Here is a 13,635-nt window from a genome sequence, read left to right on the forward strand (position 1 = left end):
AAGGGGCTTGCTTCAGAGTCAGGGAAATAGTTATAAAGACATCAACACAGTGTACAGAGGATTGACTACATGCTGAGACAGGGTAGTGAATAAACAGATAGGGTCCTGTCCCCTTCTGAGTTTACAACCTAGCTGGGAGGGCAAATATGACACAGATACTGAGGACTGACAAAGTATAAAATCTGAAAAGAGTTGTCAGCAAAAGTCCTGGGGGCCTTGAGAGCATTTAAAAGGTCTGGAAGGTCCTCCCAGGAAATGGACTTTTGAGCTGAGCCATGAAGCAAGACCAATTTAGCCAAGTAAAAAGGGGGGAGAAGAGAATTGTAGTCCAAGGGAACTGCATGTGCAAAGGCCTGGAGGCCGGGTAGGCTCAGAACGTTCAAGGAGCATAAAGGAGTACAGGGAGCCCAAAGATGTGGGCTCCTTGCCACTGGTATAGAAACCTATTAGTCCCGCTCAGTGCTTGGGATTTTGTGTTCTGGCTTGATGCTTACATCAGCACAACTGAGGTACATCTGGGCCAATGGCAGCGTCCTTGCACGTACTGATTAAAACTTGGGTTTATTATTCTTTTCAATTCATTTAAGGACTGGCAGAAAGGGCTAAGCTGACAGGTCTGAAGACTGATGGTTGGATGGGTGATGCGGCACAGGTGCTTGAGGTGCTGTGACTCTTTTTTTGCCACTCCCTATTTGGCAGTGACAGCCCCGTAGGAACAGCACAGCCTTGAGTCATCCCCGGGTGTCCTCCCATTGGCAAGCTCTATGAGCCCCCATCTCCCCACTAACAAAATGGGGAGGTGGGTGCTAGTATGTGCCTTGTAAAAATTAAGAGAATTAAATAAGAAGGGATGTAATGTACTCAGTTTGTTGCCTGGCACATGCGGGGGACCCAAGAATGGTGAGCCTGTCTCTCATTCCTCCCTCTTCAAACCCAGCCTTCTTCTACTTGGAAGAATGCATTCAGAGAAGGAAGACTTGAAGCTAGCGTTTTCCATCCTGGGCCCTTTGAAATCCCGGTTACCTGAGATAGTCTGCAGAAATAGGTGCTGTGGTAAAATAGGTCCGTGGAGAATTCTTCCCCCAAAACTGCAAGGTTCCTTCCTAAAACACCAACCAGGGGATTTTCCTCAGCCCAGAGCCAAGGATGTGTGGGTATTTGACACTCTGGAGCTTCCTGGCAAAGTCATTTTGTGATGCAGCACAGGTCCTCACACAGGGCCACTCCAAGTCCATGAATCCCTTTGAGTGCAGGGTTGAGGTGTTTCTGACTAAAGAGGGCTGGTCCCCTGGCTACAGTGCTGGTCACCAGCTTCTGCATGAAATTGCCTCTGTAGAAAACCCAGAGGGTTCCTCCCTGACCCCCCACTGTCACTTCAGCCTCCTACTCCCAGAGTTGACACCCTTAGAGAAGCTGCTACTGGTAAAACTTCATAAACATTCCTTCACAGGCAACCAAGCTCAGAATCATGGTGCTTCCTGCCAGCTCTGGGGCGGGGGACTTTGAGAAGAGGCTTCCCATCTGCACATCCATGCTGACGCCCAGCATGTCCTGAGACCAAGAGACATTTTTGTCCTGAACACTTCTATACTACTATTTGTCAAATGGATGTAGAAGCTGTTGTAGGTAGAAAAGTAGAAACTCATTTAGAATTTTTTTTCTGAGAAATAATATTAGTGGCCACTAAGATGTAAATACCAACATGTATGGATTGGCAAATATTGTTAGCCTAAAAATAGCCTTTATTCCCAGACAAGTTTGGAGTACCACTTTATTATTATTATTATTATTTTTTTTTTTTTTGAGACGGAGTTTCGCTCCGTCGCCCAGGCTGGAGTGCAGTGGCGTGATTTTGGCTTACTGCAAGCTCCGCCTCCCCAGTTCACAGCATTCTCCTGCCTTAGCCTCCTGAGTAGCTGGGACTACAGGCGCCCACCACCACACCGGGCTAATTTTATTTTGTATTTTTTAGTAGAGGCAGGGTTTCACAGTGTTAGCCAGGATGGCCTCGATCTCCTGACCTCGTGATCCACCTGCCTCGGCCTCCCAAAGTGCTGGGATTACAGGCGTGAGCCACTGCTCCCGACCTATTATTATTATTTTGAGACAGGGTCTTGCTCTGTCACCCAGGCTGGAGTGTGGTGGTGTGATCATGGCTCACAGCAGCCTCAAGCTCCCAAGCTCAAGTGATCCTCCCACTTCAGCCTCCTGAGTAGCTGGGACCACAGGCATGCACCACCACATCTGATTAATTTTTTAATTTCTTGTAGAGATGAGGTCCCCCTATGTTGGAACACTGCTGTAGAATATTTGGTATCTCTCATCACAGATGAAGAGACTGAGTCAGGGAGTGACTGGTATCATGCTTAAAGTCAGTGAGGGCAAGCAGGCGCTATGGCATGCTAGTTCGTGGAGTGTATGATGGGGTCACACTTCAAACTGCCCTGTCCTCCTTCAAAGCTCCTTCTGGGGGGAGATGCAGGCAGGGAGAAAGGCTGCTATATTCTGCATCCTGCTGAACTTGCTGTGGCCACCCTTGGATGGCCTGGATTTGAGGACCTGGCTTTCTTGTCTGATAAGCCCAATCACTCCTGCATTTGGGCTGGCTGCATCCTGCAAAGGTGCGTGGTCCAGAGCAGAACAGAATGAGCACTGCGTTAGGAGTTAGAAAACCTGGATTCTAACCTAGTTTAACCATCTATTATCCTTGTGGTTTTGGGGCCGGCCAATTCCTCTCTTCTTCTTCTTTGGATTTTTTTTTTTCCTTCATCGTCCACATCTGTATAATGCAGGGTCAGTGGGAGAGGGAGCAAATCTGCTTTACCTTTCTTGCAAAGATGCTGTGAAATAACAAGATGTAAAACATTTTTAGAAACATTCAAAATGATTCAGCCAGACTTGGGCTGCTAACTGTGTTTTGCTGCTGATGCCAAAGCAAACATTTCCATTTCTTTTGGCATGTTTAGCATCAGATTCATGGCCTGGAATTGTCAAAAACTGACCAGAAAAAGTTTCTTGGAGTCTGTCAAGGGCATTCAGTTATGGTTCAACTGAGTTGAAACCTTGGGAAGTTGCAGGATGAAATTGGAAATTGCCCTGGGTAATGGAGAGCCAAATTGGACCTTAGAGCAGGTAGCAGGGTGACTTATTTTTTAATGTTTCCAACGTGAAAGAACACAATTGATTTTTTTCCTCCTTAATCCCTCCAACGCCCTAGCTTTTATTGTTTCTAAAATAAGATAAACCAAGCAGGTGTTATTTCAGCTCTGTAAACAATCTTTATTTTTCTGGCTGATAGGAATAGAAATTGAGACGGAGACCAGGCTTAAGAGAGGGGGAAGCCAGGCAATCAAGGAAATCATTGATCTTAACCTAGCCAGCTCCTACTACTTCTGCAAAAGCTCACAGTGGTCGTGCTCCCCCCGTAACTTACCCTTGGGTCTTTGTCGATACCTCATGAAAGTGCGGAGCCTCCAGCAGAGAAATCTTCAAGAACTCTGGTTCCTTGCACGGATCAAATCACACTTGTTATTTTTTCAGATTAGTGGCAGCTCCTAAAATGACTTCACTTTCTCAATCCAGGCAAATAATTGTCCAATGATTTTATTTTAATGCTTCAGTGCTGGGAACATTGCAGGGGTTTCTATTTTATTGCACATTCTGAAGTTCCCGACCTGCTTTCTCCTCCCTCTGTGTGTTTCTGCCATGGGCAGAACTGTGTTAGATTCAAAGGCCTTTTCTGAGTTTGTAGACAATTAGCAGGGTGGAGACAAGGAAGACATGAGCCTGAATGGTCCTAGTGAAGGAGATAAACCTGTGACCCTGGGCTGAATCTGAGTATGAAGATTAGGGTGCTTGCTGCTGCTGGAGTGTAAGCATCGATCCAGCAAACCCCTGTCCTTTGTACCAGTCCCAAGTCTTGGGTGTCTCAGAGTGAAAGGTGAGTTCTTTCACTCCTTGAAAAGCAGTTTTGGCAGAACTGGCTCAGATGACAAGACTGTTTCTCCTTCTCCCTACCTTCAGGGCTATTTGCAGTGTCAGTGCAGGACGTGAGGGCAGAAGCAACAGGATGCAGAAGCTCCTCGAGCTAGCATGAGGTTACATCCTGATGAACCCATTGTAAGTTGAAAATAGCAGAAGTCACAAATGTATTGAATACACGTAAGCTATCAAACATCATAGCCTAGCCTAGCCTACCTTAAACGTGCGCAGAACACTTACACCAGCTTACAGTTGGGCAAACTCATCTAACACAATGCCTATTTTATTATAATAAAAATAAACAATTTGTCAGGAGATTGAGATCATCCTGGCTAACACGGTGAAACCCCGTCTCTACTAAAAAATAGAAAAAATTAGCCGGGCGTGGTGGCGGTTGCCTGTAGTCCCAGCTACTCGGGAGGCTGAGGCAGGAGAATGGCGTGAACCCGGGAGGCGGAGCTTGCAATGAGCCGAGATTGCGCCACTGCACTCCAGCCTGGCCGAAAGAGCAAGACTCCTCTCAAAAAAAAAAAAAAAAAAAAAAAAAAAAAAAAAAAAAAAATTTGTAACAAAAAAAGGTCAAAATTTTAAATGGCATCATAAGTTCAGAACGTCTTTGTAGAGTACAGGTAAGGTCTTCGATAACAGACAGACTCAGGTTAGATGATGTTAGCTTTGTGCTAATATCTTAGCTTCCTGAGTCTGTTTCCTTACCTCTAAAATGGGGATAATACCTCTACAACTCAGGTCTCAAAAATGTTAGCTACAATTATCATCCTTGTTATTTTATAGTTATCCTTAACCAGTATCTCTAGGGTTTATGTATATTTTCATCACCACTAATTAGTACTTGTTGGTTGAACAAGAGGACAGAATACTTGAGCTGGGAACCGTCCCTAAAAACCTAGAACATGAAGACACAGTGGACACTTGCTCTGCTTCTACTTTGCCTGGCAACGTGTCACCTCATGAAAGGTGGTCACTGCCTCAGAATTGTCCCTAAGTTTCGGTAAAATGGTGCTTCATACAAGCAGGAGCTTGAGAATTGGGATCCTAGGCTGCCTCAGAAACCAGTTATCTGGTGTTACTCTTTAACTCAGAGCAGCAGAAGGCAAGAGGAGCAGAAAGTGCAATTATTACTTGGGATTATAAGAAGAAGCTGAGATGCTCACACTCAATAAGCACACAACACCTTTCCCATCCCTGAGACCATGGGGCAGGCAGAACACAAATCAAACCAGTCATGGGCCACATAATGACCTTTGAGGCAGTGAAGGACCACACATACATCAGTGGTCCCATCAGCTTATAAGGAAGCTAAAAAATTCCTATCACATGCTGAAGTCATAGACATCAAAATGTCCTAGCACAATTAATTTTTAAAAATAAATTTAGTGTAGCTTAAGTGGACAGTGTTTCTAAAGTGTATGGGAGTATACAGTAATGTCCTAGGCCACCCTCACTCACCACTCCTTACTGACTCACCTAAAGCAACTTTCAGACCTGGCAAGTTTCATGGTAAATGCCCTGTACAGGTGTACCATTTATTATCTTTTATATTTACTATAACCTTTCTTTCTTTTCTTTTCCCTCCCCTCCCCTCCCCTTCCTTTTGAGAGAGAGTCTTGCTCTGTTGCCCAGGCTGGGGTGCAGTGGTGCAATGTCGGCTTACTGCAACCTCCGCCTCCTGGCTTCAAACGATTCTCCTGCCTCAGCCTCGGAGTAGCTGGTACTGGTGTGCACCACCATGCCCTACTAATTTTTGTGTTTTTAGTAGAGATGGGGTTTCACTGTGCTGGTCAGGCTGGTCTCCAACTCCTGACCTCATGATCCACCCGCCTCGGCCTCCCAAAATGCTGGGATTATAGGCATGAGCCACGAGCCACCATGCCTGGCCCCTTCCTTCCTTCCTTCCTTCCTTCCTTCCTTCCTTCCTTCCTTCCTTCCTTCCTTCCTTCCTTCCCTCCTTCCCTCCTTCCCTCCTTCCCTCCTTCCCTCCTTCCCTCCTTCCCTCCTTCCCTCCTTCCCTCCTTCCCTCCTTCCCCCCTTCCCCCCTTCCCCCCTTTCCCCCTTCCCTCCTTTTCCGTTCCTTTCTGTTACACTTCGCTCCGCTCAAGCAATCAACCTGACCTCAAGCAATCCTCCCACTTCAGCCTCCCAAGTAGCTGGGACTACAGGCATGTGCCACCATGCCCAGCTAATTTTTTAATTTGTTGTAGACATGGGGTCTCACTATGTTGCCCAGGCTGGTCTCAAACTCCTGGGCTCAAGCAGTCCTCCCATTTTGGCCTCCCAGAGTGCTGGCATTATAGGCATGAGCCACTGTGCCCAGCTCAGTACCTTTTCTATATTTAGATATGTTTAGGTCACAAATACCATTGTTATACAGTTGTCTACAGTATTCAGTACAGTAACATGCTGTACTGTGGCCTAGTTTGTGGCCTGGGAGTGATAGGCTATACCATATAACCTAGGCATGTAGTAGGCTACCATCTAGGTTTGGGTAAATGCACTCTGTGATGTTCACACAGCGATGAAATCATCTAATGATGCATTTCTCAGAACAAATCCCCATCGTTAAGCAATGCATGACTGTACTTCTCAAGTCCTATGTAATCACGCCCTTGGCGGATGTGCTGTTTGTCTGGGGCAGCTGTTCTCTGCCTGCTGCCTCTTTCCTGAAATGCTTCTCTGGGCTGTTCTTTCCTGGCAGGGAGCCCTCATTAGCCTTTCTAGCTAATGCTGCCCTTGAAATATTGACATGAACCTGCTTTCAAGGGTCTGGAGTGTTTTAGGGGAGGAGCACTACACTTCTGATTACCATAGGTCCAGATAGAATGTGTTCCTATTCTGTGAAACAAGAGGACTCTGCTCATTTCTTCTCTCCCTGTCTTGATAAATTTGGGGAAGATCTCGATGAATAAGTGTCACTCTAGTTTCCATATATTATAGATAAGCTGTTCTGCTAAATTGAAGCTGCCTTATGTGGGCTAAAAAATGGCTGCGCTCAGGGGGTTGGAGACACTGTGGACTGTAGGGGAGCCATGACCTCCTTTACTTTGGGGACTGAGAAGCATGGGCCCACCGCCCGATGGAGCAGCTTCCCTCCTACTCAGCATCTGTTAGGCCTTTCCTTGGATTTGGGCCTGAGGACTTCCCTGTCTGAGACCCCTGGGTCTAGTTGGTCAGCAGTCCCACATATCTTTCTGGGGTCCTAAGAATATTTATTTAAAACTATTATCTATTCAGGATTAAGGGGCCTTTTCTTTGGAGTATTTGTTCTCTGAGTGGGTGCTTAGCACCTGAAATGCTGTTTGTAAAGGACATGGGTTGGTGTCCCTAAGCATTTCATGAGTGTGGGTTGAAAAGCTCCTCTGGTGATTTTTAAAAGGTTACCTTTCATCTATATCAGAGGTTCTCAGAGCGTGGCCTCCAAACCACCAGTATCAGCATTACCTGGAAACCGGTTAGCAATGCGAATTCTTGGGCCCCACCCCAGACCTACTGAATCAGAAACCCTGGGGACTGGGGGCAGTTCTTTGAGCTTTAACAAGCCCTCCAGGTGATTTTGCTATGCCTTGGAGTTTGACAGTCACTGTCCTAAGTAGTCAGGAGGCATGGATGTCAGATGAGTATTTCTTTTCTGTAACAGGCCAGAGGAGACACCTTCAGTATGATCATTCAAGAGATATGTTAGTATCTCTTACTTTGGGAGGCCAAGGCAGGTGGATCACTTGAGGTCAGGGGTTCAAGACCAGCCTGGCCAATAGGACAAAACCCCATCTCTACTAAAAATACAAAAATTAGCCAGGCGTGATGGCTCGCGACTGTAATCCCAGCTAAGTAGCTGGGAGGGTGAGGCACGAGAATCGCTTGAACCCAGGTGGCAGAGGTTGCAGTGAGCCAAGATCATGCTACTGTATTCCAGTCTGGGTGATAGAATGAGACTATGACTCAAAAAAAAAAAAAAAAAAAAAGGGATATGTTAGTATCTCTTAAAGTACCGTCGACTAAGTGCCTTCTGCTGAATCATTGACGGGTACCTATTAAATATGTATATACTGTGGTCCCATTTCAGTTTTTCTGAATCAAAACCTTTGAGGTTGGTGACCTGGGATTGTGCCTATTTAGCATGCTTCCTATGGGCTTCTTTCAGCCAGTAAATTTTAGAAATAACCCTCCTATTCAACACATGGTATTTGGACCAGCAGCATGTTCATTACCTGGGAGCTTGTTAGAAATGCAGAATTTTAGTCTCCACCCCAGACACTTAATCAGAACCTGCATTCCCAATATGATCACCAGGTGATTCATATACAAATTAACATTTGAGAAGCATTGCCAAGGGCCATATGCTTGGAGCACTTGCTCTGTGTGGGCTGCTGATTCATAGTTTAGTCAACACATCCTCGAGTGGAAAGTGTCATTCTAGGGTAGACCAAGAGCTCTTAAAAAAGTGCTAGTGTCCCACGGGTCCTGACTCAGACATCCTGAAGCTTGTCCAGGATGTGATTAACAGGGTAACAGATGTCTTCTGAAATCAGTGGAGAGCTGATCCACACCTAACGAGTGTCAGATCAAAGGCACCATGTGGATCTCTTCTTGTGGGTCTTATAACCCCTTTAAGAAGGGAAGTCCAGTTGACCACCCTTCCAAACTGCTTTTTTGTTTTCCCAGAGGAGATAGGTAGGCAATCTCACCAGTTTAGATGATACCCACCATCTAGCTCAGAGAAGCAGAGATTTAGGATTCACATGACTCATTCTTTTGTTGCTAGTTTTATGTAGCTTTCCAGAAAGATCTGCCACTGTCCTTTATACCTTAGTGTGAGTTGAGGGTAATTTATCTTTCCTTTGGACCTTGACACTTTAGAAGGGAAAGCTTGACAATGTGTGCTATGACAGGCTCTAGACTTCCATCAAAGGGACTTTAGGCATCAAAAGCAGATGAAAAGGTATTGAATTTGGTGGCAGGGGAGGGGTTTTCTAGGAACCCACAAGAAATTACTGACTTGTTTCTCTTTTATATTTCTGGGAGGAAAATGATTGGGCCAAATGGTCTCTGGGGCTCTTTCCATTACTGGAAATTCTTTGGAGTATGTGTTGAGCATTCACTCTGTGCTAGGTCCTGTGCTGTACATTGAGGGGATAAAAATGTAAACGGATGCTTCTACCTGTCTCCCAGGATGGGGTGGGAAGGGAGACAGAGACATCAGCCCCTTTCTGAGGTCCAGGAGATACTCTCCTCCTGTCACTCCAAAACCAGTGTATCCTGAGGGTAACTCAATCGTAAAGGAAACTTCCATTTTTATTGGTGTGAGTAAACTCATTCATGCATTCATTCAACAATTATTTTTTAATGTCTCCTACCTTGTAGACAATTGTTTCTGAAATTTGTTTTTAAATTTGAATATGAAAATGATCTTTCTTAAGAGCACCTGTTTCAAAGATAAGTTTGTAAACTTTCAGACTAGTTGGAACATTGTTGTGAATAAAGCACTGATTAGAGGAGAAGAAATGGGCTATTTTCCCTCTAGTTTTCCATAGGACAGTTTGAGAGAGGTCAAGCTGAAGTTTTAATTCAGGAGGGTTTTTCCATCAGTCAGCACTGGCCACTCATGAAATAGAGTGACCTCCCCCACTCAACACACACACACACTTGGAACTGGTGAAGAAAAGGTCAGATGTCATTGCCAAGGGCTTTGAGAAGGGACCTGGACTTGGTGGCTTCCTACAGTACTTTCCAACCTTGAGATTCTGTGAGGAACAGAGGGCTGCATGAGATTCATCTCAGGGACTGTGGTTCTTTTAGCATAACATCCTCATGTCTTATTTCATCATGTTTCTGCACAAACATTATGAGTAGAGGGCTTGCATTTGCCCTTCTAATTTTCTCTCCCAAGTGAAAAGACACTGGGCGTATGGTTCAAACACAAGAGACTGATAGAAAACATGAAACTTAGAATGTAGCAGATATCTCAAAGATAGCAACTAAGAAAAATTACAGGCACTTTCTCCCCTAAACTGGACTAAGGACCTAGAGTTGCAGTGGATCCCAGAAAGTATTAGGCTTCTCATTAACCTTTCTCCAAGTTACCTAAACCATATCACAACCCACAACTAAGGGAGATGTTGGAGGTGGCATGAGAGCCACGTGCTGCATTAAACCCTATGCCAGGGTAGAAAACTGAGAGCCTAGAATAATTTAGATCAAGTCACCCTCTTATTTAAAGAGTTCAAGCAAAGCCAAACTTTGTTGCACCATTCCCTATTTGTATTCTGAAGATTCAAGAGGCTCACAAATGCTGCTCCTATAATTTGGGTACCTGTCACCAACATGCATGGACCTAGTCCAAACACTACTTGGTGTTAGTAATGTGTTGTCAGAGAGTCAAGTAAGCAGTTGTCATTTTCCATAAAAATTAATTGTTTAAAATTGATCTCTAGCTACGTTTTCATTTTTTTTAATCAAAACTTTAAAGAAACCCATAGTTGGCAGTATTGCCTAATAGCTGAGAGAGCAGGCTGTAAAGTCAAACAGATCTCAGTAAGAACCTTTAGTTTTGCTTCTTTCTAGTGGTGTTGGCTTAGTGCAAGTTACGTATCTTCTCTGAACCTCAGTTTCCTCATCTGTAAAGTGGGAATAATTGTAATACCTATGTCACAGGGTTGTAAGGAATAGTGAGATAATAATCATAAGGTGATGGAAGAGTGCCTGACTCATAGTTAAGTGCCTCATTAAGATTGCTGTTATTATACCTGATTTTTCCATAGTGGGGCTTGAGAGTGTGGACCTGTGGTCCTAGCATTCTGAGGTTAAAAGTAGAAGCTCTATGAATCTCAAGGTTTTTACAGTCTAGGATCATTCCCTCATTCAGTCATTTGTCCATCCAACAAATATTTATTTAGCACCTACTCTCTGCCAGGCACTATGGTAGTAGTCAGACAATAAGGAAGTTACTGAGCCCATGTGTAATTATTGGTTGGGATACATGCCAGGGAGGAGGCAAACCATGGGCAGTGATGGAATATGCTGGTATGGGGGGACCTATTTTGATGGGGTAATCTGAGAAGGACTTTTTGAGCAGGTGACATTTAAGCTGGGTCCAAAGGATGAAAAAGATCTTGTCAGGCAAAGAACTACTGATCCTTTCATTAACACATAAGGTAGAAACGATTTCACCAGAAGGACTCCAACCAAATTGAGAGCTCCAGCTTTCTTCTCATCTGTACAAGAAGTAGACCTTGCTAGCATCTGGGAGGGAAGGTTTTGCTCATTGTATTGTATATGGTGGAGGGTTCAATTATATCAAACTTCTCTAGAGCCCAGAATTTTCAGGGGTGTTGTACCACCAGGGACACAGTTTCCCACCTCAGTGGAAGCTGGCAGGAAGTGGCAGGAAGTTATCTTATGAGAAGAGAGCGAGCCTTCAGTCCAGATCTGCGATAAAAATCTGCCTCTGCCGCTTCCTCATTCAGTGAGTTTAGGCAAATTAAATTATCTCTGAATCTCAGTTTCCTCTTCGGTAAAATGTGAGTGTGGCTGCTGTTATCAGGATTGAAACTGAAATGAAATAGCCATACAAAACATTCAGCCTAGTGCCTAGTATACGGTAGGCATAGAGTAAAGCACATTTTCCTGTGGGGCTGTGTATTTAAAACAGTGAAAATTCCTCACTTTCTAACCCATGTGGTAGGAAAAGACATCTTTGGCATACGTGGTGGCTTTAAAACAGGTCCACAAATTCTTTGACACCCCTTCCATCCACAAATAGAGTCGAATTCCCTTCTCCTGGAAAATGGGCTTGCCTGGGTCACTCACGCCTGATGAGTAGAATGCGGTGGAAGTGGTGCTGGATGAGTTCTGAGGTTGCGTTGGAAAAGCTAATAGAGCTTCCATCTGCTCTCTCTCTCTCGGTGCCCCTGATCTTGAAAGCATGTTGTAAAAAAGCCAAACAGCCACATGGAAAGGCCTCTTACAGATGATGTTCAAGCTACAGCCCCAGGTGAGATCCCAGCCAAGAGTCATCATCAGCTCAGGAGGTTGAGGCTGCCATGAGCCGTGATTGAAACACTGCACTCTGGCCTGGGTGACAGAGAGAGACTCTGTCTCAATCAGTCACATAATTTCCCAGAAAAGTCAGTTAATAAAAAGTCAGCATCACCCACCAAATATGTGAGTGAATGAGCCTTCAGATGATTCCAGCCCCCAGCCTTTGAATGACTCAAGTGAGCCAGAGTCGACCAGAGACAAGCTACCCCAACCAAGCCTTGCCCAAGCTGAAGATTTGTGAGCATAATAAATGCTGTCATTGTTTTATGCCCTAAGTATTGGGGTTGTTTGCTACACAGCAAGATAACTAGAATAGCACACTTCTCTGTCTTGGTCCAACCCACCCCCTGCCATAGTGTCCGTCCCACCACTGTGGACCCAGAGTAGCAGAGATATTAGGAAGGACACTGTACCATAGTGAGATCTTATTTCTTCCACTAACATCCTGCAAAATCTTAAGCAAGTAGCTCCTCCTGTGGAGCCTCAGTTCCCTCCTGTGTGTAGTGAGTTTGGATTAAATACTCCCTAAGGCATCTGCTAGTCCCAAGGTCATGTAGGAAACTAATATGAAAATAGGAAAAGTTGCAAGATTTAGGTATTTTGCATTGTAGGCCTAAGTTTTGCATACAGTGGCATAGAAACCCAATGTTCTCTAAAAGCCATCTTTACAAATTTTCAATTAAAGGAAACATAGTCTAAGCATTTTTTTTTTATTTCAAAGGGGGGTTTTATGTGTCTTGAGACCTCCACGTGAACCATAAAATGGGCTTGGTTGGAACCTTGCAGGCCTGTCCTGATCCAATTGTCTAGCAATTCTCGTAGAATCCTCATTAGAACTTATGCCCTGAAGAGGCAGGCGACTGTGGGGTCCCATTTAACACCTGCAGTTCTCTTAAAGTTTAAACAAAGACTGGCAGGCCGCAGGCTAACAGAGTTTTAAGCCCCCATCTGTTGGGTGGTTTCTGGCAGATGGTCTTTAAAAGATGCTGTGTGTTTTATCATTTCAGTTTCTTCTGAAGAGGGATTTAAAATCAATTTAGGGGTCATGTTCAGGGACTTTGCCAAAAGTACAGGTTCCACGTCAAATAGGAATCCGTCCTCAGGGGCTCACTAATGACAAAAGGAAAGTGATCCGGGCTGTTCCGTGGATTCTTGTTCCCATCTCCTTCCTTTGTGGAGGGGATAGCTTTTCTTTTGAAGTCTATTGCTTCCTTCATTTAGTCTTTAATTTTATACCACCAATGTGAGCACCGCTCTGTCTTGTGCATATAACTGACTGTGGTATGGGAGACTTCCCTAATGAGCAAAGGCCAGTCTGAAAAGGGCTGGCTTCCAGGCTTCCAAGTCGAACATCATACTCTAAATGAAACAGAGGCAATTCTCATTAAGGGGAACTTGTGGGTAAGCTTTGGCGGGAAGAAGAAGTGAAAAATTGTAGAAGTTCTAGAGATCTCAGCTAGCTTGTGCATTATCAATATGGAAAAATGGATTGTTGCTTTTTCCATCCCCACTCCTACCCATGGATAGGGAAATCGTGAAACTCAACATCAGAAAAGGTAAATACCAAGAGCCCAGAAAGAGCACAACTTGTTTTTCTTGGTC

The 13,635-nt window shown here is 44.6% G+C and overlaps 1 protein-coding gene across 3 annotated transcripts in view; it reads left to right on the top strand.

The window, feature by feature from the left end:
• ALK (ALK receptor tyrosine kinase) overlaps window positions 1-13,635 on the top strand; it is a 979,633-nt gene that overhangs the window by 406,029 nt on the left and 559,969 nt on the right. The window lies entirely within an intron of this gene.

The sequence above is a fragment of the Macaca fascicularis genome, chromosome 13 (assembly GCF_037993035.2).
Source record: "Macaca fascicularis isolate 582-1 chromosome 13, T2T-MFA8v1.1".
Classification (NCBI taxonomy): domain Eukaryota; kingdom Metazoa; phylum Chordata; class Mammalia; order Primates; family Cercopithecidae; genus Macaca; species Macaca fascicularis.